We start from the raw sequence: 23,997 nt of genomic DNA on the forward strand, positions 1-23,997 counted from the left end.
TCATTTATGACTATTGCGTCACCTGTTATGACCAGTTAAGAAGCCTACATCCGTTTATTTCCACCCTCCAAATTTCATTATTATAAGTATACCCGTTCCAAAGATACGAGGGGGGGGGGACTTTTGACTAGCACTGTATATTACTTTATGGGTCTGGAGATTATTTCAATGGTGCAGTTAGAGTAGTAGCTGATTAAGGTATTTTGGAAATTCTTCAGTGAATTCTCTGATACCTGCTTTGTGAACAAATCCATAGGAAAGTCAACAATTCTTGCAAATAATGACAGTATGTTTCTATCGAAAAATGGTCTAGGATACGTGTTACTCGATGTTACGTAAAGTTGAAAAGTTTAGAATATATGATCGAATCGATAGAGATCAATTATGAACGTTTTTGTTCAATGAAATGAAAAATTGTGTTCAGTCCTGAATAAAATGAACAATATGGAAGACAATTTCTGAATTCATGAAACATCTTCACTGACAAAAGGTAAAAAAACAATTTTCCAAATCTGCTATTCAATTTCCCCAGCTAAGAAAATCAAGATACTTTCATGAAGTTGAAAGATCATTCCTCCATATAAGAATAATTCCAATCGGTTTTGATGTTCAATTATCTAATTGTCAATGTGATTATGCAGCGACATCAAAATCGCAACCTCAGTATGCATCATCTAACAAATTCATCTATCGAACTGACGCATCATCTCGAAACTTTCAGATAAAAACCGTTCTGAAATGGGTGTTTACATTCGTGAGCGAGACCGAGAAAAGTATAAGACATCGTGGAATTGATGCAGCTGCCGATTAGTTCTTAATTCCTCTATTCACAATCGTAATGCTCCCCATAAACATAATCTCACGAATGCCGAGTGTTCGACAAACACCGGAATTACAATAGGCCCAAAGAGGACTGTTTCGTTGCTTTGGAATTATAGCTCGAGAAACTGGAGCATGCATAATCAAAGAGGGGAAGTATTTTTTCCATTCTTCTTCCATTATATTCGATGGATCACATCAGAACAGTGGTAAAACCGATACATAATTTTTTTTAATTTTAAACGTTAGCTTGGACAATATACTCCGTCATTGACATTTTTATGCCACATGGTATTTTATAACAATGACACGTGACACACTCTAAACGTACATAAGAAAGCAATTGTGTAGACAAATTCGAAATTGAAGTTGAGGTACCGCAAGGATCGGTCCTCGGAACCATACGAGATATTTCGTCTACAGTTTATGCAGATTGGACAGACTCAATATATGCCGCCAGTAAGTCATCGTTAAAAGTAGTTGTTTACAGCTGATTCTCGGCCTCCCCCCACCACTATGACGTATTAATTGCTTTTTTTATTGGTTGTTGTTTGGTGAAGTTTTTTTGTTGTGCAGTGAAGTCAAGGCATTGTGACCTTGAAGTGTCTGTTGCATGGATCGTTCAGATTTTTTTTTCATATGAGATTTTGTGTGTTTATGTGTGTGTGTAGGAGAATGCACGGTACAGGGTTTCATCATGTGCTTGTTTGTCTATGTACAAACATACGTCTGCATACTTCGAAGATCCTCCAAGTAATAAATGCTCCATCGGTGTTAGGGTACCAACTTAGTAGTGGAGTGACGTCACAGCAATAACCGTTCAACGGCTAGAGAGCGACATGTTCACTCCACGACGTGTGGCAGAGTAATGCGTATTCATCGGTCTGCCCTCACCTCTCCCGAAGCGATGAAGGTTCGCTCTAGCCCCGCTATCGATGGTGACACAACGGCAGCCGAGGACCGTTTGCCTAGCGTCTACCCTCTCCGAGACCGCAACGACCATTGCTTGCTCGTACCGGCAACTGTTATCGCATCAAGTTGGGAGATGGGCTTGGCTGTGACGTCAGGCATCTCTAGTGGATAGCAACTAGCAATGTGAATCTTTCACGGTTTCATGGTGGGGGTGACTCACACTGTTTAATATAAAAGAAATGCCTGGCACACTATGAAATCAGTAGACGAATATATCTGCAGCAGTTAGCAATTGGTAGAGTGTTATTCAGTTCGTAATAGAAGGAAGACGGTGAGTGTATTTGTCTGTTGGAAATTGTTTATATTTTCATATATATTTTCATCATGTCCGTTTCAAAAGTAGACTTGAATAAAATTAATAATTTGATTGTACAGGAGGTTGAAATACTAGAGCAAAAGGCCTTATCATCATTGCCAATTGATGAAGTGTACATAATTAAAAATATGTCAACTTATTCTACACGATTTGGTAAATCAATTTTATTAACTTTGCAAGATGTGAGCAATGATAAATTATTTAAAACATGGCTACCAAAACGTATTTCGTTGCAATTCAGTGATGACGATATATCTTGTATCAACTCATCAGGTGGTAAATATACGATGATGTATTTAGGACAGAGCCAACAAAGTTTTGCTGGCATGAAAACGCGATCTCTAGTCAAATTCAATATGATTGAATAATAGTAATAATTTATAGTGAATTTCTTTAGGTCATAGCTTACAAAGTTTTTTTTGGTGTGAAAACGATAACTCTAGTCAAATTCAATATGATTGAATAATAATAGTAATTATAATGAATTTCTTATTGTTTTATTAATATTCATATATTAGATGATAATTATATGGAAATATAAACATTACTAACTTAGTTGAATACACTCACTTTGTAACTACAAGTAAAATGGGAATGTGAGTATTATATCACTGAAAAATTGGAGGTTGCTTATTGTTTTTTTTTTGTTCGATTTCAGTTCCACCATTTAAAGATGTGGATGCAGTACGCAAGTCAAGATTGGGTCGATATTGTAGATCTCAAATCATCGGTTCAACATTTGTCGTCTAAATTGAAGGTGTTGGGTGATGGAGCCGAACATGCAAGCGTGTATGATATGAGTGTATGCTATGATGAAAAACAAATCGAATTATGCCTTCGTGATGCTGAGAACTATTGGAGTGGTGCAGAAGTTTGCAACAAATTTTTGGATAATGAATTGGAATTGTGGCAACTTTGTGAGGTTATGATTGAACTGAACCTAAGAAGATTCCTGTATAGCCTCCAACCATACTTGCCAGAATGGATTATTCATCACTTTGAATTGAATGATGAAAATCGAGAGGAAATTGAAGATGGTCGCGAAAATGATGATTATGAGGAAGAAGTTATTTTAGATAGTCTGTATGTTCCTGTGAATCATAAATAATGTCAAATAAAAAACTTTGTATTATTTTCATGTTTTATTTATTTAAATCTGATGAAATACAATAGAAAATGATTACAAAACAATAAATATGATATAAAATACAATACATGATATAAGTCAGTTACAAATAAAAAAAAAAAAAGATCATAAAACAGTACATGATAGAGTGAAAAAAAAGTGTCAATATCTGCTATGAACTGAACCATCCAATGCATTGTATGTTAAAACTGTATCATGCAAAATTAATGCATATACTTTAGTGTTGTCTGGAAACTTGGTCTTCCTCGTCTCAAACTCAATCTTTATATCAATAGTTGATGATTTTGTTGCATTCGGTTGATGGGAACAATCGATGACGAATAGTGGATTCTCTCTAAATTGTCCAATGTCCATCAGAGGTTCACTCATATCTTTATCATAATAACTTCGCTGGAAACTCTCAAAAGCATAATAAGCAGGAGCATCAAGTTTTTTATCGAAATTCAAATTCCAACGCTCATATGGATAAACTTCAGAATTCAAGTATACTCGAATACTATTGATATCAGCAGTTGTGAATTTTGTAATATCTTGTGTTCTATCTTCAGATGTGGTAGTACTTTGGAATGCGATGATGACAAAACGAGGAGTTTCCAATGCGTTAGTTGTTTTGATGGCCCATATGTCTGAAGAAGTCCCACGTAATGATGGTAGTTCATAGAGGTCCCACATACGATACGCCAACTTGATTTTGGCATTCAGACCGCTTTTGTTTATTCTACTCAAAAGTTTGAGCTTGTGTTTATCATCTGGTACAATATGCCTTATTTTCCATTCGATTTTATTTATTTCCAAATCAGCATCAACCTCACCTATATATGAGTTTTTGAATGATCGAGCGATAATCAAAATCAATTCTTGTTTGGCATTCAAGATACTTTTGTTGTAATCTTCAGCAAAACCCATCAAATATTTCAGTGGTAGTTTTCCACTAAAAACATGACTGTTTGTATCCAAGATATCTTGCTTCAATTGTGAAAGTCCCCAACCAGATGTCAATAATGTGTTAGCATGAGATTGTCCAAATGATATCATGGTTTTCATTGTAGATGTTATCCCAGGTTTTCTAACAACAGCCACTTGTTCACCTCCCATTTCATAACGAATTTCGTCAAAGAGAAATGCAATTGCATTATTCGAGAGATAGCATGTTTTCGCTACATCTTTGGGGGTGAATTTACCTTCTATGTAAATGAAGCTCTCGGCAATATCTAGTATAACATCTTGATTATTGATTGCAATTCTGATTTCATCCGAATTCCTGAATAGCGGTGATCCATAGGGCTTATATGTGTGCTCATGTAAACTTATGAGAGAATGATCGAGCACTGGTTCATTGAATATATTCAACTTTTCATTGTTTGTTTCGAGCACCATTGTTATTTTCTCACTTTCAATCCAATCGATTTCAAAAATTTAAGATCACTCACAGACAGAGCGTTATGTGCTAACTGTTTAGCATACACTTGTGGAATGAGCTTCTTTTTATGCACACCTTTCTTTTTGATAGTGCAACTCGTTTGGGATTGTTCAATGCGATTTTGTCTATTATAAATGAAACCCATAACAACAGTTATTCGATTTTCTTCAATTCCAAAATAATGAAAATCTCTTCTTCACTTCCAAAATCGATAAGGTTATTTTTTTCATCCAAAATACGCACTGTAATGTTGTGAATCAATTGACGACCTTCTGGACTGACAGGCATATATATAATACTGTGTGGTTCTTTAGTAAGATTGTAGCCAGGTTCAACATCAATATCGAATGAGAAAAGAATGTGGGATTCTTCACCATTTATATATGAACCAGATATTATATTGCAATCTAAGCGGATAAGTCTCACAGTTGTAATGTTTATTGGTAATGATGATTCATGTATCTGATTTGGTGGAAATATTTCATGAGCGAACCCCATCATTTCTGCTATTGAATTTGGATGTGTCAGATCAATTTCATATTTGGATCGCATTTCACATTTGAATGTATTATTATTGGCGTGTAGATAGAAAATATCATCTGCAACGACATCATTTGGTTTTTTATCATGAAACAATCTGAACATGATATGTTTCTGTATGACGGCATTGATCTCTTCTATTTCATAAGCACCACATGGAATTTCAATTGTCAACTTTTGGGGTATCGATGAGTTGTCATTACTGATTCTAAAACTAACTAAGTTATTAGCTTCAGTTATATTATTGATTGTATTGCATCCATAGAATCCCAAAAGTCCTAATCCATAACGACTGTTCCTATCCAATTCAATTGGTGGAAAAAAATCCGCACTCAAGACACTTGTCCCGACAGCTTGTAGCTCGAACTTTCGTGACATGACTGATGAATATTTTGAAACACATTTCAATTTATTATTGTACACAGCAACAGCACATTTGAGACAATTTACACTTTTTGGAAGGTGTTGTATTGTAATAAGTATCATTTTTATTGATACCAATATTCACATCCTCTATATTACAAATACAACACATAGATTTCCGAGGTATAGGACCGTCATTAACATCCGATTCTGAATTTTGATCGTGGTGGTGGTGCTCATAACAATATCTATGTTTCATTATATCGATGTCATCTTGCAGATGCTTAGGCAACTTTTCCCAAACATATGCAATCTCATGTGCAACACATGCAAGTATCACTTCCTTAGGCATATTTGCAAGCATCACTTTATCCATTTTTTTCAAGGTACCATATTTTGAAAACATTCTAAGTGAAAACCCCATTCCCTTGATAGCCTCCCGATCCAGTTTTGGTGTTGAATCCATTTTTATTTGGAAAATTATTTAGAGAGAAACTGCAAGCACAAGTGACCACAGAGAACTGTATTAAATTTCTGTTGTCGATCATAGTTATATTTGATTTTTACATTCGAACATTTTCGAAAGAATCGAGTCAATTCCAATGGTGGGGGTAGATCTCCAAAACTATCGAAATATGTGACTTCTTTCCCACATTTTTTATATGCCACCCAATGTGTTCCTGGTCCACTTATTCCATCTAAATTAACAATAGCTGTCTCGTTTTGTTTTGGACCTGAAGATGGTAATCTATCACGCATAAAAACACCACGAAAATGTGGAATTTTCATTTTTTGTGCATAATAACTGAGATCGAGATCAGTAAGAGGCCTCTGAGGTAGGGGTTCAATTAGTTTTTTGTTTTGTTTGTGGCTTTGTATGGTTTTAAATATAGTCCTAAACCTTTACGGTATGGTTTGAGATATATTCCACTTCCGCGTTTGCCTAATGCTACAGCCTCCATGGTTTTATTGTGACGATTGGCTTCCATTAAAGCCGCTCTGCTGGCTTTTGCCGAATTCACGGCCTTGGTAATACCAGCAGCAGCTCCCGCCAAACTTCCTAGTGCGGATAGTCCAGCAAAAATTGGTATCAATGGTAAAAGTCCACCGATCTTGGGAACAGGAATTATGCGTGGTGTGCGGATTTTCTTCTTTCCACCGGCAGCTTTAAGGTATTTACGTGCCGCCTGCAATGCCACAGTGATAGCTTTTTTGCTATTATTCGTCACAAATTGATTCCCACCAGCTTTCTTCAATACATTTCGCACTTTATGGACTATCCCAGCACCAAATGCAACTTTTTTAATTTTATTTTTCTTCGTTTGTTTCCTCTTACATTTTTTCTTATTGGTACTACAACCCATGCCCATATGTCTTTTCGCTTTCATAATGTTGGTGACAAGTAATGCAGCTGCTCTTTCCCCAATACTCGCGTCCTTCGATTTAACCCTATCCCAAGCGCTGTATTCAAGTTCTTTGTCGGCTAAATGTCTTGCTGCAAGATCGGATGGATGCTTAGAATATTGAATATCGTGTTTTTTGCATTCAATATCTAATTTATTGATTCCAGGGTCGTTACGAGCTAAACGTTGTTTCAATTTTGTACCCGGTCCACAGTATTGATAACCTCCGGTAGATGTAATTCGAAAGGAAGTTTGTTTATTAAATCATTAACAAAACCACAACCTCTTTTAATTTTACGATCACTTTCAATACGTCCGTATCGTTTGATGGTACACATTGAAATGAATAAGCTAATAACATTTATATAGTCTCCAACCACGGCACGATGCGCATTGTAAAACAGAAAGAAAAGTTTGCTGTAGATAATCTAGATGAGAAATTTGGTTGTGGATTGAATGGACAAAGGGTATTCAGACATGGTCCACTACTTCCATCATCAGTTCGAGGACTCATTATAGGACCTTCAAATTGTGGAAAGACGAATGCAATGATATCACTATTAACACATCCACAAGGACTGAGATTTAGAAATGTGTATCTCTATTCGAAATCACTCAATCAACCTAAATATCAGTACTTGCGAAGTGTTTTGGAACCTATAAAAGGATTAGGTTTTTATACATTCAGCAATAATGCAGAAATAGTGGAACCCTCCGACGCTAAGCCTAATTCTGTTTTCATTTTCGATGATGTAATATGTGAAAAGCAAGATATTATTAGATCATATTTCTGTATGGGACGTCATAAGGATGTTGATTGTTTTTATCTAGCACAGACATATTCACGGGTACCCAAACAGTTAGTGCGTGACAATACCAATTTCATTATAATGTTCAAACAAGATGAGACGAATTTACATCACATTTATTCAGATCATGTTTCACCCGATGTAACATTCAAACAATTCCAATTGATGTGTGTTAAATGCTGGGAGGACCAATATGGATTTCTAGTCATTGATAAGGATAGAAAAATAGATGAAGGTAGATATCGCAAAGGATTCGATAGTTTTATATACCCATGATCTTGTTTTTGGAACTTATTCGATCACTGAATATTGTAGTGGTCACTTCACCAACGAATTAAGCTTTAATTCAAAAAAAAAGGGCATTATGAATACAAAAAAAGATCCTGAAAATAAAAACAATGAAATAAATTTGAAACGTCAACTAGTAGAGACAACAGAAGCTGTCAGGCAGAAATTCAACTCTATCAAGAATGATAATATTGAAAATCGTACGACACTTGAAAGATTGTATGAGCCCATAATGAAACCATTGAATGTTTTATCATCAAACGCTACTTCTAAATCACCAGTGTTATCACCAAATCATGGAACTGTTCAATCTACTTCAAATTATCCCATGAGTACTCCAATAGGAAGAAAACAATCTTTTGGTAGTGTATCATCTGTGAATAGTGACACGAGCACACTTCAAGACGATATGAGAACAACTCTATTCGAAACACCATCATCGTCCCACATCGATTCCTCGGATCCTGACATCTCACCTGTTATGAATGAAAGTGGTGAAGATGTTTTGATGAAACATTTGAATAATATAAAATCTAGAAATCCAGCATATGATGGAACATTTGGCGTACGTATGGATCCAATTACACAAAAGCTGAAAATGGGAAGTCTAGTGGTAAATTTCAAAGATGGAAACATTTCATTTTGGGATGCTAATAAAGTGAAAAAATATGAATGCGCAGGTAGTCCAGAATTGTATGATATGATTTTTTTGAAGAATCCACAAGATGTTGATAATGAAGAAACTCGTCAAGTATATTCCAAAATATTGAAAATAACGAATGCTCCATATAAACAATATCATCTGAAGAATGGTTTTAAAAATACAAATTCTAAAAAATTTCGTGAAGTTATCAAACCTCTATTAGACTCACGACAATATCCAATAAGAAGTAGAAGTAAAATTGGTGGAGCACTCAAACGAGTGAAAATGGAGAAAATATATAATTCTAAACCTGTGAATTATGTGTACTGGAATTCACCGAAAGAGTTAGTTGCTCGCCTACGACTATTGGTAGCTTCAAAGTCAGCCGGACATACCGGACATGATAATGAAATAATTTCAATAATTGAAGAATTACGTGAAGAAGGTATAATATATTAACATATTCACATGTAATGATCACTGTCACATCATCATTCAATGCAGTAACATTATCACCTTTTCTCTTTAATCATATTGAAATAGAATGACTAATGAAATAAGTGATGTCAAACGACAAGTTGTTAATGAATTACATAAACCTGCAAGACGTAATTTTCGTAGAAGAATAACCACCATCAAAGGTTTTGCAGATCTATGGCAAATAGATTTAGCTGAACTGCAACCTTATGCAAAAAGTAATGAAGGATACCGATATATACTTGTAGTGATAGATTGTTACTCCAAATATCTGTGGACTGTAGCAGTTAAAGATAAAACAGGTAGTACAGTAACTAATGCAATGAAACATGTACTGAAAGAAGCCAAATACTCCCCCAAACACATACAAAGCGATCAAGGGAAAGAATTTTTCAATAAAAGCTTCTCATCTCTCATGCGAGAATATAATATCAATCATTATTCAACATTTAGCACAAAGAAGGCAGCTATAGCAGAAAGAGTGATTCGTACAATAAAGGCATGGCTCTACAAGGAATTTTCGATGAGAGGTCACCACAAATGGCTTGATATTCTTCCAATTATAACTAGTAGATATAATAATAAAGTTCATCGTACAATAGGTATGGCACCCATCAATGTTGATTCAACAACAAAATTAAAATTCAAGGGTATCAATGGAATTGGAGGAAGACAAAGTAAACCCAAATTCCAATTAAATGATATTGTACGTATAAGTAAATACAAACATATTTTTGAAAAGTCTTACACTGCGAATTTTACCACGGAGCTATTCAAGATTGTTAAAATTAATAAAACCATCCCAACGACTTATAATCTTGAAGATATGAATGAACAGCCGATTAGAGGATGTTTTTACGAAGAAGAGTTATTACGAACCGAGAATCCTGACGTATATCTGATTGAGAAGGTGTTGAAGAGAAGAAAAAATAAAGTATATGTAAAGTGGTTAGGCCTTCCTAGCGAACAAAATTCTTGGATTGATGAATCAAATATGGTTTAAATGTATATAATAGTGACTTTTATGAATAAAGTAATATTAAAGTTCATTATTGTTTTCATTTCAATTATAAGTATGTGAACTGAAAAATATTGCAGCGGTAAACATTGCCCCAGCCATTCGCAATGTTCTGTGTATACCAAACCAAATTAATTGTATACTCCATTCCCGCTTATATTTTAGAGTTCATTCATTCACTCTCTACAACTGTGAGCAAACAACAACAAGATGAATTCTGCAAAAATAAATGCTGCATTAAATAGAATAGCTGCTGTTGATGAAAACAATTGGATAGACGAATCAGATGATGAGGATGTCAATGTTCCGCTAGAGGAAGTAATAGTTGAAGCAGAAGATGTTGGAGTCGATGAAGATGAGATAGACGAAGTTGAAAACGAGGCCAACCAAAGCGACGAAGATGATGACGTGATGGAGTTTGAGAGGGTCATGGATGAAGAAGGAGATGATGAAGGGATAGAAGCTGACACAACTGAAGGTGATGGTGCTATGAGGATCGGTATGCGAACACTCAATGTCAGTGAGACACTGGAAGATCCCTTGGATTTGTATTGTGCATTGGATGCATACGTATTGATCAGCACAATAGATGGAGAGAACAAAAAACTATGTTGGTGCTGCTTTCGGTTTTATTCGCATAGAAACAATAATGGAGGGTGGTATGCCCATGTCAACACCCACAACACTGTCTCAATTATGGAAATGGGACAGAATTGGTGTGAAGCTTGCGAGAGGCCACTAACAAACTTCACCCGAGTATCTACATGTATTATATGTAATAATGTCCAACCTGTGGCACAATAACCGTGGACCTACTGGTCAAAAAAAAACAACAGCCCTTTTCAGGGCTACATTATTCACACAAACAGTAGTTAGTTGTATTAGTATTCATAGATTATGTGACAAATGAATACTTTGATTAATAAAAGTCTAAGTTGGAAATTTGTTAGTCTTTGAATATCTATACATTATATGACAAATAAATTACTACTTTGACTGAAAAGTCGAAATTTGGAATTTGATAGTCATTGAATATCTATGCATATGATGAGTACTACTTTAAATGAAAGTTGAAGTTGGCATTTGTCAATCATTCATATGCATATAATGATGAATACTTTCACATACATATATTTCGTTTGAGATTATAATGTTAACATAATGTTAACAATGGTATGAATCTGTTTCTGTTTGAAAGTATAATGGTAGCTCTGAAAAGAGCTATTTTTTTTATTGTTTCAGTCTTTAATTGTAGCCCTGAAAAGGGCTGTTATTTTTTTATTAATCCATGCAATGATATGGACTAACGCTCCTCATCATCAGAAACAATAATTATGGTATCGTCATCTGAATCAGATGATATACTAATGATATCATCCTCATAGTAGTCATCTGAATCAGATGATATACTCATGATGTCGTCGTCGTCATAATCAGCTGAATCAGATGATATACTAATCACATCATCCGCATTATTATCGTCAACAGCATCTATGTCGTCCTGAATACCTTGTTCCACTCGTTCTGCGAAATCATCAGGAAGATCATAGATTCGCTGCAGAAATTGAGCGAAGGTTGTACTCAAATGATCAGACGTTGAATCTATTTCATGTACTTGGATGGGTCCTGTACTCGACATTGTGGAAGAATGATATAGAACTGGGATTGTTGCTATATTTATATTGGAAGAAATGAAATGGAGGGGGTGAAATGTAGAACAGTGTTTGAGATTCGAAAACATCAAGAATGAAACTCTGAGCGATTATTAGGAGAAATTCTAGTGATTATTATGGAAAAAAAAACTAATAAGAGGGAGAGGAAGGGAGGAAGACACTGCCCCAGCCTCGCAGTGCCTCGTGTACACCAACCAAAAAGTGTGTACTCCGTGGAAGGAAAGGAAAGGAAATGATGGACGAGTAGATGATTATATGTCATCATCGGAATTGAGGACATCATCATCGATTAGGATTGGGGATGGCGGAGGACTATCCTCGATGAGGATAGGGGATGGTGGAGGACGTCTAACGTCAAGCTCGTCATCAGCATCATCACCAGAGTCGTCGTCGTCATCATCGTCGTCGTCGCTACTCATTGGGACAATGTCATCATAAGCAGGGTCCCACCATCCGTCAGGATCTGGATATTCCGAGTCATCCAAGTGTCCTTCGTCACTGCCAGTGACATGCTGAACTTGCATCCTGATGTCGTGATCCCGGTATTCGTATGGCGGACTGTGGGGTTCCGTGGTGGAAGAGACAACCTGTACCTGGCTGTTATCCCAGTAATTGAAGTTGTACCCCTGATCCGGGCAGCTATAGGGTTCGGAGGTTGAATCGGGTTCCATCTCGATGCTAGCTGATCAACTGAATGTTTCATCAGATGATTTCTACTTTTATACTTTCGAGAGGGAGTGGGAGAGGAGTGGAACATTGAGTAGGGGTAAATTGTAGTGTGACATAAGACATATTCAATGAGTAGGGGTAAATTGCAAAGTGACATAAGACATATTCAATGAAAGAGATACTTGAATGGATAAAATACAAATGAAATATACTTGTCGATTTCACTATGAAACATGTCTATTTTTTTATTTTTTAAATTTTCTTCACATGAAATTATTTACAAGTGATTAGAGAACACAAAAATTGATGTGAGGTATTTGTCTAGAAGAACTTGGAATTGAAATAAAAAAATAATAATGATAATAAGAGGAAGTGAAGAAAAATGCTCCAACCATCGCATTGTTCAATGTGTACCAAACCAAAAAACAGTGTACACCCTTTATTTCACTTCCTTTTCCTTTATTCAATATAAACTTAACAAATATAAACTTAAAACTACCATAATTAAATACTCCTAACTAACCTAAAACTAATCTTACATTTACACTTCATCTACAAAAAGAGTGTCCATAACTGTCACTACTTTTTTGTACAGCTCTATCGAAGAGGTCTTTGCTTTACACCTTTCCTGCAGAGATGCATAATTCCGATCTATTTCGGCCATTTCCTTTTGGAGTTCCCTCCGTCGGTTATCCATTTCAGCCATTTGTCGCTTCATGGTAACCAACGCGGCCTCGCTAGATCGGGCAGCTCGTTCTGCTTTCTTGCATCTCTGCAGAAAAACACTCATCTTTTCACTAACCTCTCCGATAGGCTGTGGCACCAACACCTCAGGATCCGCCGGTGTCGCTGGCAGCGGTGGTAGTCGCGTCACCAACGGCGACAATATCACCAACTCCGGAGAAGGACTCCTCGGAATTTCCACTGCTGCTGGTGCTGCTGCTGGTGTGGAGGCCCTCTTACGAGAGGTCGAAAAACTACCTGCATAAGGATTAGTCCTATTGCAAGTAGCTCGGTACTTTGAAATAGGACCAACCTTTGCTGCAGGTCGTTGGCAAACCTTCTTCACAGCCCTGACTTCCTCCTCCTCCTCGAATAAGTCAGGGCTAGAAGATCTGCACCTAACTCGCGAACGCGAAGTGGTTGGCTGGTCAACCGTCACCGCTCTCGAAGATGCTGCCGGGACATCTGGAGAGACATCTACGCCCTCTTCGCGCGCGCGTTCGTAACATAATATGCAACCGAACACCTAACCTAACGTATTAACGTATTAACGTAACCTAACCTAGTACGCTAACCTACCGCTATGCAACCGAACACCTAACCTATCGTATGTATTAACGTAACCTAACCTAGTACGCTAACCTACCGCTATGCAACCGAACACCTAACCTAACCTAACCTAACCTAACCTAACCTAACCTAACCTAACCTAACCTACAGTAACTATTAACCTAACCTAACGAGGGAATACTAACCTAACACCTAACCTAACGTAAGTATGCAGCTAACCTAACGTAGCTATTAACCTAACCTAACGAGGGAATACATTCACCATGTTGGTTCCATTAATACATCATCAGTTGGTTTTGGTTTTGGTTGTATTATTCTATGATTTGGATTAATGTTCAGTCCTGGATATCCCAGTCCACCTGATGATGATGGCCTGACTTTATAGTTTCTCTCCAAAACTTCTTTATGGTTTTTCTCCAATACTTCAACTCTCTGTTCCAGTACATCATACTTTTTCATTGTAGTCCCTGTTATGTTTGACATAGCATCAAATTTTTTATTTGTAGACGCTGTTATGTCAGACATTTTTATGTCTACATCACTTGTAAGTTTGTCAAATTTACGAGTGAAAGTTATCCGAGCCTCTGCAATTTTATCGTTAAATGCTTGCCGGGCGTCCCGAGCAATATTGCCTATTGTGGATTGTATTGCAGCTTGTAGGGCTAGAAGTATAACTTCCTTTGCTCCATTAATTTCCCCCTCAAGATATGATACAGTTACACAATCACTCTTGTCAATTGGTTCACTTGTATTTTTCAATATTTTCCTTTGCATGTCATAATGACCATCTTTTGTTAATTTAAAACCATTCCCAGGAGGACCTCGAATGACATTACCACCCCATTTTCTTTTTCTACCAAACTTATCGATTGTTTTAGACATTGTGCACTCTACGATGATTCTCTTCAAACTGATATTTCTGTCATTTACATTATACTATATATTGCAGTAATTGATTAGGGAAATAGAAATAATACAAATAAAATTTTAATCATTTTATATTCATTACAGTAATACATATACATACATACATAATACATTAATATCACATTACTTCTATCATATATTATTAATTATAAATGGCTACATAAATATCAATATTGAATTTTCCGGTTTTGAAGATATTGAATGATATTTCAATCATTGATCTCGGCAGATAATAAATTAATCAATTGATCCAATGGAGTCTCCTGAGATTGTGATTGTTGAATAATATTACTTATCCAACGAATGTTCTCATTTGGATCGTTTTCATAAAATTCAATATCATTATGACCCCAAGGAAGAGTGTGGGTAGTATTCGGAATGATAAATCGTTTATCATCGTGATATGATAATGCAACTTTATTTTTTAATTCAGTATACATATCATGTAACACGCTTCTAAATGAATTCATCTTTCTGAATATCATACCACCTTGTTCGACGATTTTTTGATAATCTTCGCATGTCAATTCATTCTTTATTACAGATCGTTTAACCCCTTTGGCTTTCTTAAATTCACTATCAACAGATTTCACATAATATGCTTTAGCACCTGTACCATAAAAACTCATGATTGGATCATTTGGAAATTCATCTTTGAAGTTACCCAAGACTGAACTTGTTACTGGAATATTGAATTGGTTAACTATACTGTAATTGGATGTATCAAATCTACTTATGTTAGTTTTTATGAATTCATAAAAATTTTCTGTGTTTACTTTAAGAATGAGCGAGTCGGTATCTGTGTAAAGTAAAGAGACATTTTCATCAAAGTGTTGTTTGATGCATCCATAGAAAAAGTCATACATGACTGTTTTAGATAATTCTAATATGGAAAATCCCAAATATAATGGTTTATCGTAATGAACCTTCACTCTACCCAATTGAATGGCAACGAAATTATCAGTGAAAATTGAACAATTTTTGAAATTTGGTTTGGCTATGAGAGTGCTGGCACCTATATTTTTCTTTATATTTTCCCAATGTGTAACGAGTCTAACATCAATTCGATTATCTACATTCTCCATTGTCTTTCCATACACCGCATTATTCATTAGTTTATAGAAATCTTTAACAGATTTGTTGTTAGACCTATTACGCATTTCAGTATTAAGATCTATATAGGGTTTCATCCAGCATGATTGTTTGAATTTCAATACTCTATGTGTATTCATTACAATCAATCCATTTTTGACAGCTTGCTGTAGATTCCTATAATGAACAATATATTTTCTTTTATCATTCAAATTTGGAATTAATTTGGGAATTTTCGATTGTGTACGAGGTGGTATTATTTTTTCGACTAAAAATGGAAGGTCAGAATGTTTATCATGCAACTCTTGTGGATAATGAATGTCCACTTCAAATACATACCCATACGGACTATCAGTACTCACATCCATCACATCGAGATTAAGAATTTCATTTGGTGTCAACCATGTAAATTCACTTGTTGGTAGAGGTTGTGACATACTGTGACCGTATAGATTTGTTGCATCTAAATATGTAATGAATGTGGAAGGTTCGTTGGGATTATAATTGGGTAAAAATCTATTATTTGCTATATGTTTCCTCTCGCTACATTGACTAATTCCACCTCGTATACCTTTTTGAAAAAAGTGAATCATATCAATGTCAGTTAGTAATTCCAATTCAACATTAGTGAACTTCAACATGGCATCCCATGATAATCCAGGTGCAGTGTAATATTGTGCCGGATCTAAGTTATATATCTCTAAACTTGTGGTGCGGAAGTTTTCAAAAATATCACATAGTAGCAATACATCCGACTTCAAATACAAATCAGAGTATTCCCCCAAATTCTGACACTCGAATAAATTCCAAACTTTTCTAGCCCTATCATAATCAGTTTCCGATATATGTTCACAATTGAGTGTGTCATAAAACTGATTTTTTGTCGGAAGTAATGGATAATTCAATTTGTCAATGTCATCAACAAAACTATATGGAAATACACCTTTCTGTCTCATCAAATTGAATTTCTCAATTTGTGGGAAATGTTTGTGCATCTCCAAACATTGATCGGAGGTCAAGTTTGCACCCAACTTCTCCAACGAATTAGTCATAAATTTATAACTATCGATAAATCTCATTTTGAGATAATTCTTCCTAACCACACCATCTTTATCGGTATAGCTGTGTGTAAAGAGATGCTTCGTGAAAGATATATATTTCTCTTTAGTTTGCGGGATAACATCAACTTTCTCTTTATTCCTATACAATTCTTTTATGAATAAATGACAATCATAACCACTTAAATTATGAAAAATGATAGGTATGAAGTTTGGTATTTTGAAATTTAAATTACATTTCGAGTGAGCGGCATGTGATCTTTTCTTTCCTGTGACATGACAATGATCTCTTACTTTGACGTCACCATCAGTAAATGCTTTATTACATATACCACAAGTTCTGGCTGCAACAAACTGTTCTTCTTCTTCGACAGTTTGTGTATCCATTGGTTTAGGGTTTCTGAGATGATTTTCATGTATCTCTTTCAAATCATCTTCAATGCTACTCACAAATTTCTGAGCTGCATCTACACCCCTATATGTAACAAATTTTGTCAAATCATCATTATATGAACACTTTATCAAATAAGCAAATGAATATGGGGCATGTTTGAATGTTTTAATCGTGTATGAACTTCCAGGATTTGGCTCATTCACATGAATCGGTTTAAGCACTGATTCAAAATCAGCATACACTACAAATGGCACCCTCATTTGCCTCTCAAAGTTTTCAAACATTAGTTTATTTTCCGCAACCATTCTACCATATTTATTGATCTTTAAATTAGTAGTTGGTGTTGTGGTACTAATGTGATTACAATCATACATATTATGACGTAAAAGCAATCTCTCATCAGAAAAATATATCAAACATCCGTCACAAAAATATTTTTTCTGTCTATGAGCTGATAGTTGATTAGAAACTAATCTTGAAAGATCTTTGATCCAACAATAGTGACCATTACCGGAGTCATCAGTTATAAACAACAAATTGACATGTCTCCGGAGTCTTCTCTGTGAGTATCGCAATGGACCAATCACTTCATACTTCATTTTACCCTTCTCAAATGTACTCTCTAAACCGTAAACATTAATTGAAATATCATTCCTATCTTCGAATATTTCGATACTCTTATTATTAACTTTAACCGGAAAATCCATACCTGTGACATCTAAAACAGTGGAAAAATGTGGATATGACGTAAGTTCGGACACTCGACTATCTGCAGGATATAATGCTGATGTTATAGCCCAAGCAAAACAATATTGATCTTCATTACGAACATTCACAACAGCTTTCTTCCATTGAATACATTGAGGCAGCTTCACATATGAACGTCCTTCCAGTGGACTGTATTTATTAATGTTGACCTCGAGAAACAATATTTTTTCACAAGTCCAACCTGAATTATAAAAAAAAAAATATTACTATTCAATCTTATTGAAATTTTTAAAAAATAAATACCTGAGTCACGATCCTGGAACTCAGTCGTTTGTGCCACAATTACATCACGGAATCCATCAAAAACAGCATTCAAATCTGAAGATTGGTCCACTATTTTATTTTGGGAATTAAATGACTTCGTGTCCCTCGAATCATCAGTCTGAAGAATATAATTCCCAAAAACTTCCATATTCACCTTGATGCTTTTATGGATCCTGATGGCTGATTCCAGTAATTCAATGACCTTCTGCCTAATCTTATTGAAAAATGAAATGTAGTCACTGGTTACAATCGAACTCTCCACCCTGTATGTAGCAATGCGGCAATTGAATGCATTCGTTATAATTTGAACACCGTCAGACAATTGAACACATGCATTATTTTTATGACTCATGGTTCTTCGGTGAGAATTCACTTGGCTCATAGGAATTGTCACATTACAACAATTGCACGTATACATAGGTGTTGCATTATCCACTCTCACCCGTTTCACTGCAGGCCCTCCTTGGCAACTCTGGAGCTGATGCCGACGAAGATTATCACTACGAGTGAAAGATTTACCACAGTCACAGGAATACATTTTATATAATAGTTCTCACTAACTCACTTGATGTAAACTGACATAGCCAACACTCGTACGCTTCTTAAATACACTCTGATAGGACCCGTCAAGACGTCATAGCCAACCCCACTTCTCAACTACATGCGCCAAGATTACCTCCCAACTGAATGCGATAACAGATGTCGATATACGAGCAAGCAGTGGTCGTTGCGGTCTCGGAGAGGGTAGACGCTAGGCAAACAGTCCTCGGCTGCCGTTGTGTCACCATCGATAGCGGGGCTAGAGCGAACCTTCATCGCTTCAGGAGAGGTGAGGGCAGACCGATGAATACGCATTACTCTGCCACACGTCGTGGAGTGAACATGTCGCTCTCTAGCCGTTGAACGGTTATTGCTGTGACGTCACTCCACTACTAACTTGGTGCCCTAACACCGATGGAGCATTTATTACTTGGAGGATCTTCGAAGTATGCAGACGTATGTTTGTACATAGACAAACAAGCACATGATGAAACCCTGTACCGTGCATTCTCCTACACACACACATAAACACACAAAATCTCATATGAAAAAAAAATCTGAACGATCCATGCAACAGACACTTCAAGGTCACAATGCCTTGACTTCACTGCACAACAAAAAAACTTCACCAAACAACAACCAATAAAAAAAGCAATTAATACGTCATAGTGGTGGGGGGAGGCCGAGAATCAGCTGTAAACAACTACTGTTAAATCACATTTTTTTTTTCAATAAAAGTAAAATTACTTACACCATTAAACTAGTTAGTTAGATTTTATTTCACTTGAAATAGAGGAAATCAGAATAAAAAAGAATTATTGAAATCATATCAAGATAATATCTTATTCTAAGTTCTTAAAACTTACTACGGACCCCTTGAAAACAGTCATGTTTTCTTGTGAACTTATTTCTGTCCATAGTACTTCACCATCTCTTCAGGAAGCGCATTTTGAAATGTAGACTTGTTCTATACCTTTAGTCTGGGTCACAAGATCCTTTTTTTTGGAATTTCTGTTCAAGGGCACCGAAAATTATGATCCAAGGCTCATTCGATTTGGAATGATCTCTAGCAACTTTTAGAAACAACTCAGTTAAAAAGAGGGGGTTTGGTATTTTTACAAATATCTCGGAAAATGTTAAAGATATGCAAAGTTTGAAAAAAGATCCACAAAGGGCAAATTTTACTAAAAAAAGTCCCACCTCCCGGAAATCTATCACCAATATTTATAATTTCAATTTAAGGGCGAATATAGCCCTAAAAGAGGACGATACGCATCCCGCATGCGATAACTGGTACGGACCTTTCAACAATAAAAATTATTTTAACCCATTAAATATCATTATTTCATCAGATATACTTCAGTTGATTAACTGATTTTTAAAAGTTTTAAATGTACATAAAAACATAATTTTTAACTTGAAACCTTAAATTCTGTTCAGTTCTTGGGGCTTCTCTTGAAAGTCTTCAGAAAAGATTTCCGTTGGAAAAATTGAAAACATTTCATTCTCCACTTTGTTATTATCAACTAAAGACGTTGAATAGTGAAAAATTCTATAGAAGTAATGAAAAAAATTTTTTTTAATATTCAAATTTATTCGTATTCTTATTATTTAAAGTTACATAAAAATTATTTTTCATAATGTTCAGCTCTATTTATTTAAAAAATTGTAATCAACAAATGTATTGTTTATAAGATATTTGCAATTTTTTGGGGGAATTTTTATAAGTGATGAATAATATGTTTTTTTTAAATAAAATGGTTTTTAAAAAAAATATTGCTTAAAATCGCAGGACAACCCTCAGAAGTCGAAACTTGTGCGAGCTGATGACTAACGAGGTCTTATCTTTTAACGTGTGATTCCTAACACGGGTTAGACGATAGCAAGTGAAAATCGAGCGTTCAGCCTGCGGCTTGAACCATCGACTCACATATCGACCGATTGACTGAGTGAACAAGGCACCCACGTCGAACCGCTCAGCTACCGATTAACAATTGATTAACAATTTTTTTCTGCTGCTAAATATGAATATTAAGAAACGATTTTTTTAAATCATAATTTTTATTTCTCTTTGATATTCTGAAAAATTTTTTTTTTATTTATATTTTCTTTATATTTATTTAATAAACAATTTGTTTTAATCTATTTAATTTTATCGAAATAATTTTTTTAATACTACCAAAAATAATAAAAACAAAAATGTGTCACTTTTTGTGTAAAACAAAAAGGAAAATATTCAAAAAATTTGTAAAAATAGAGAAATATGCGAGCTGAGGACTAACGAGGCCTTATCTTTTAACGTGTGATTCCTAACACGGGTTAGACGATAGCAAGTGAAAATCGAGCGTTCAGCCTGCGGCTTGAACCATCGACTCACATATCGACCGATTGACTGAGTGAACAAAGCACCCACGTCGAACCGCTCAGCTACCGATTAACAATTGATTAACAATTTTTTTCTGCTGCTAAATATGAATATTGAGAAACGATTTTTTTAAATCATAATTTCTTTCTCTTTCATATTCTGAAAAAAACTTTTTTTCAATTCATATTTTCTTTATATTTATTTAATAAACAATTTGTTTTAAACTATTTAATTTTATCGAAATATTTTTTAAATACTACCAAAAATAATAAAAACAACAATGTGTCACTTTTTGTGTAAAAAAAAGAAAAACATTTAAAAATTTGTAAAAATCTAAAGAGAAAATTGTTTGAGCCCCTCTTGAAATTTTTCAGAAAAATTGCTAGAGGTCATTTCAAATCGAATGAGCCCTTGATCATAATTTTTGGTGCCCTTGGACATAAGTTCCAAAAAAAGGATCTTGTGACTCAGACCACTTCTCTCTGAATATTCATTCTCATTCAGAAAACTTGCCGTACCTAATATTTTTATTTATGAACTGTACGAAGCTATTTACTTGAATAAAGATAAATTTACGTGCATCATACTCGTACTCAGACAGTCTATATATCCCTTTCTATAGGTTGAATATAACTAAGAACTCATAGCATAGATTTTTTTTCAACAGGCTTACTCAATTGTTTCATAGAACATAATGAATTTTCAAATTAGAAAAAGAGCTCAAATTTTTTGTGGCCAACAAACAATAAGTGTGAATATAATTCTATGAAATACAGAAACAGGATATCTGTTATCTGTTTTGGAAAATTAATAAAACTAAAATTTGTAGAGCTCAAAAGTTTTTGTGTCATCAACTCTCGGTTGTAGTTTATTAATATTTCCTTTCGATTTTACTATTATACTCAAGATCAAGAATCAAATTTATCAGTTTTTGAAGCTCTGGTAATTACAAAAAATATATTATGGTTACTTTTATGGACAATTTTTCTCAAAATAAAAATTGAAAACTAATTAATATCAAAAGAACTACTTTATTGTGCAGTAAAGGAGAGAGCAAATACACTTTCTCAACAAATAAACTCATATAAAAATACTTACTTATTATCATCGCAGTCTTCCAAATTGGAATATCAGCCATACCATCGCAAAATTGTTCTAAGAAATATATTGCCTTCTGATTGTAATTTATTTCATCGGGATAAAAAGTTAGTTCATTTTTCATCGCCAGCGAGCATCAAAGAAAAGTCATCAAATATCAAACGAGTGCGGAGTTAACTATAATATACGAGTGTTAGAAACTTCTCGAGCTTTATATGTAGTTAATGACAGCTTCGTGAAGTTCGTCTGTAACTAACGATAACAAATTCTTTCGCTATTATTTCGAGACGAAGTAACGTTACATGTCACGGAGGTTTCCCGTCCAATCCTCGTCTCCTTCCGAAGATAAATGATAATGGAAATTAGCCAGAGACGGTTTTTTTATGAAAGGAACGACGCAATGCACTCTGCACAGGAAGTTTGGATAAATCCGACGATTTTTTACACTTAAAATGCCGTTTTTCTTATTTTCGCGCTATCACGGGAAAGACCTTGTTACACTGTTAACGATTCATTACAGGGTCAAAGAGGAAAAACCACGTCAACGAGAAAATGTAATGGGTGGAACTTGGTGAATCTAGAAGCGTGGAAAGATACTCGCGGGGCCAGGATAATTCATTGTGGAGAACGATAAAATGAGCTGAATCTACTTTGTTCGTATTTTTGAAATTCTTTGTTAATTTCTTGTGAGCACATTTTGATAAAGAGCTATGTTTGTCGACCGGTATTCAATTGGATTCAACACTTAGTAAGTCAGGTCAAAAGATGGTTTTGAAATACAATTAATATTTTGGTAATGTTGAAAAATTGGTAATAAAATGCATCAGAACATTTTGTATAGTTGAAAACAAAATATTCAGACATGCTTTTTTCCATAAAGTCTGCTGATTCTGATCATAGCCCTAATCAATTAAGTTTATAGATCTTACGAAAAAATTATTATATTCAGTTAATGGGGGGATTCTTTTTTGTAGTTGAACATCCACTTCTGTAAGAATTGGAAGGATCCATCTACTTCTGCGAGAATGGTGAGGAGGATCACTATGACAAGACTAGAGAGGACCACTACAGCAAGAATGGAGAGGACCCCAGTGCGACTTCAGTCCATAACCAACCAAGACCTGCACTAATGATGCCCAAAGGCCGAAACAGTGGTCTGTCGAATGTCACTTTGATTTGAAAGAACATTGCAGAAGGTCAAAAACTATAATAATTTCATTATAAGTTTATATCAAAGCTTATGCAAGGCTATTTTGTGATTTGTTTCTACTTCAGAGGTATATAAGTCAATTCTTCGATAATATTTCGAAAGCTTCACTTTTTTGCAATTGTCTCTGATTGGTCTGTCACCAAAATTGACGTGAAACCTGATGCGATAAAAACCAAGTATAATATGGCGATATAATATACCGAATAGAGCGAGAAGCGGTTTGCAGTTGGTCTTCAGTCAAAGATCTGGCCCAGTTTTCACTTAGATTTGAACGATATTTTTAAACGATCACAAGTTCCATACAGATTCACAAGATTCATATCTTGCCACCAAAACAGCTGTGAGTCATCCACAAAGCACAATATCCAGTGATTCCAATTAGTAATCCAGTGATTCCAAGGTAAGTATTCCAGGAAAATCCAATCACGGAA

General features: G+C 35.2%; 1 long non-coding RNA gene across 1 annotated transcript; it reads left to right on the forward strand.

The window, feature by feature from the left end:
* Window positions 1-1,093: 1,093 nt before the first annotated feature.
* LOC141481373 (uncharacterized) lies at window positions 1,094-3,239 on the forward strand. The gene is made up of 2 exons (XR_012464921.1): window positions 1,094-2,703; window positions 2,766-3,239. It is a non-coding gene; the product is annotated as an uncharacterized lncRNA (long non-coding RNA).
* Window positions 3,240-23,997: the final 20,758 nt, after the last annotated feature.

Source organism: Leptinotarsa decemlineata, unplaced genomic scaffold (genome assembly GCF_025532065.1).
Source record: "Leptinotarsa decemlineata unplaced genomic scaffold, Ldec_3_MD MMD2_tig00000199_RagTag_RagTag, whole genome shotgun sequence".
Lineage (NCBI taxonomy): Eukaryota > Metazoa > Arthropoda > Insecta > Coleoptera > Chrysomelidae > Leptinotarsa > Leptinotarsa decemlineata.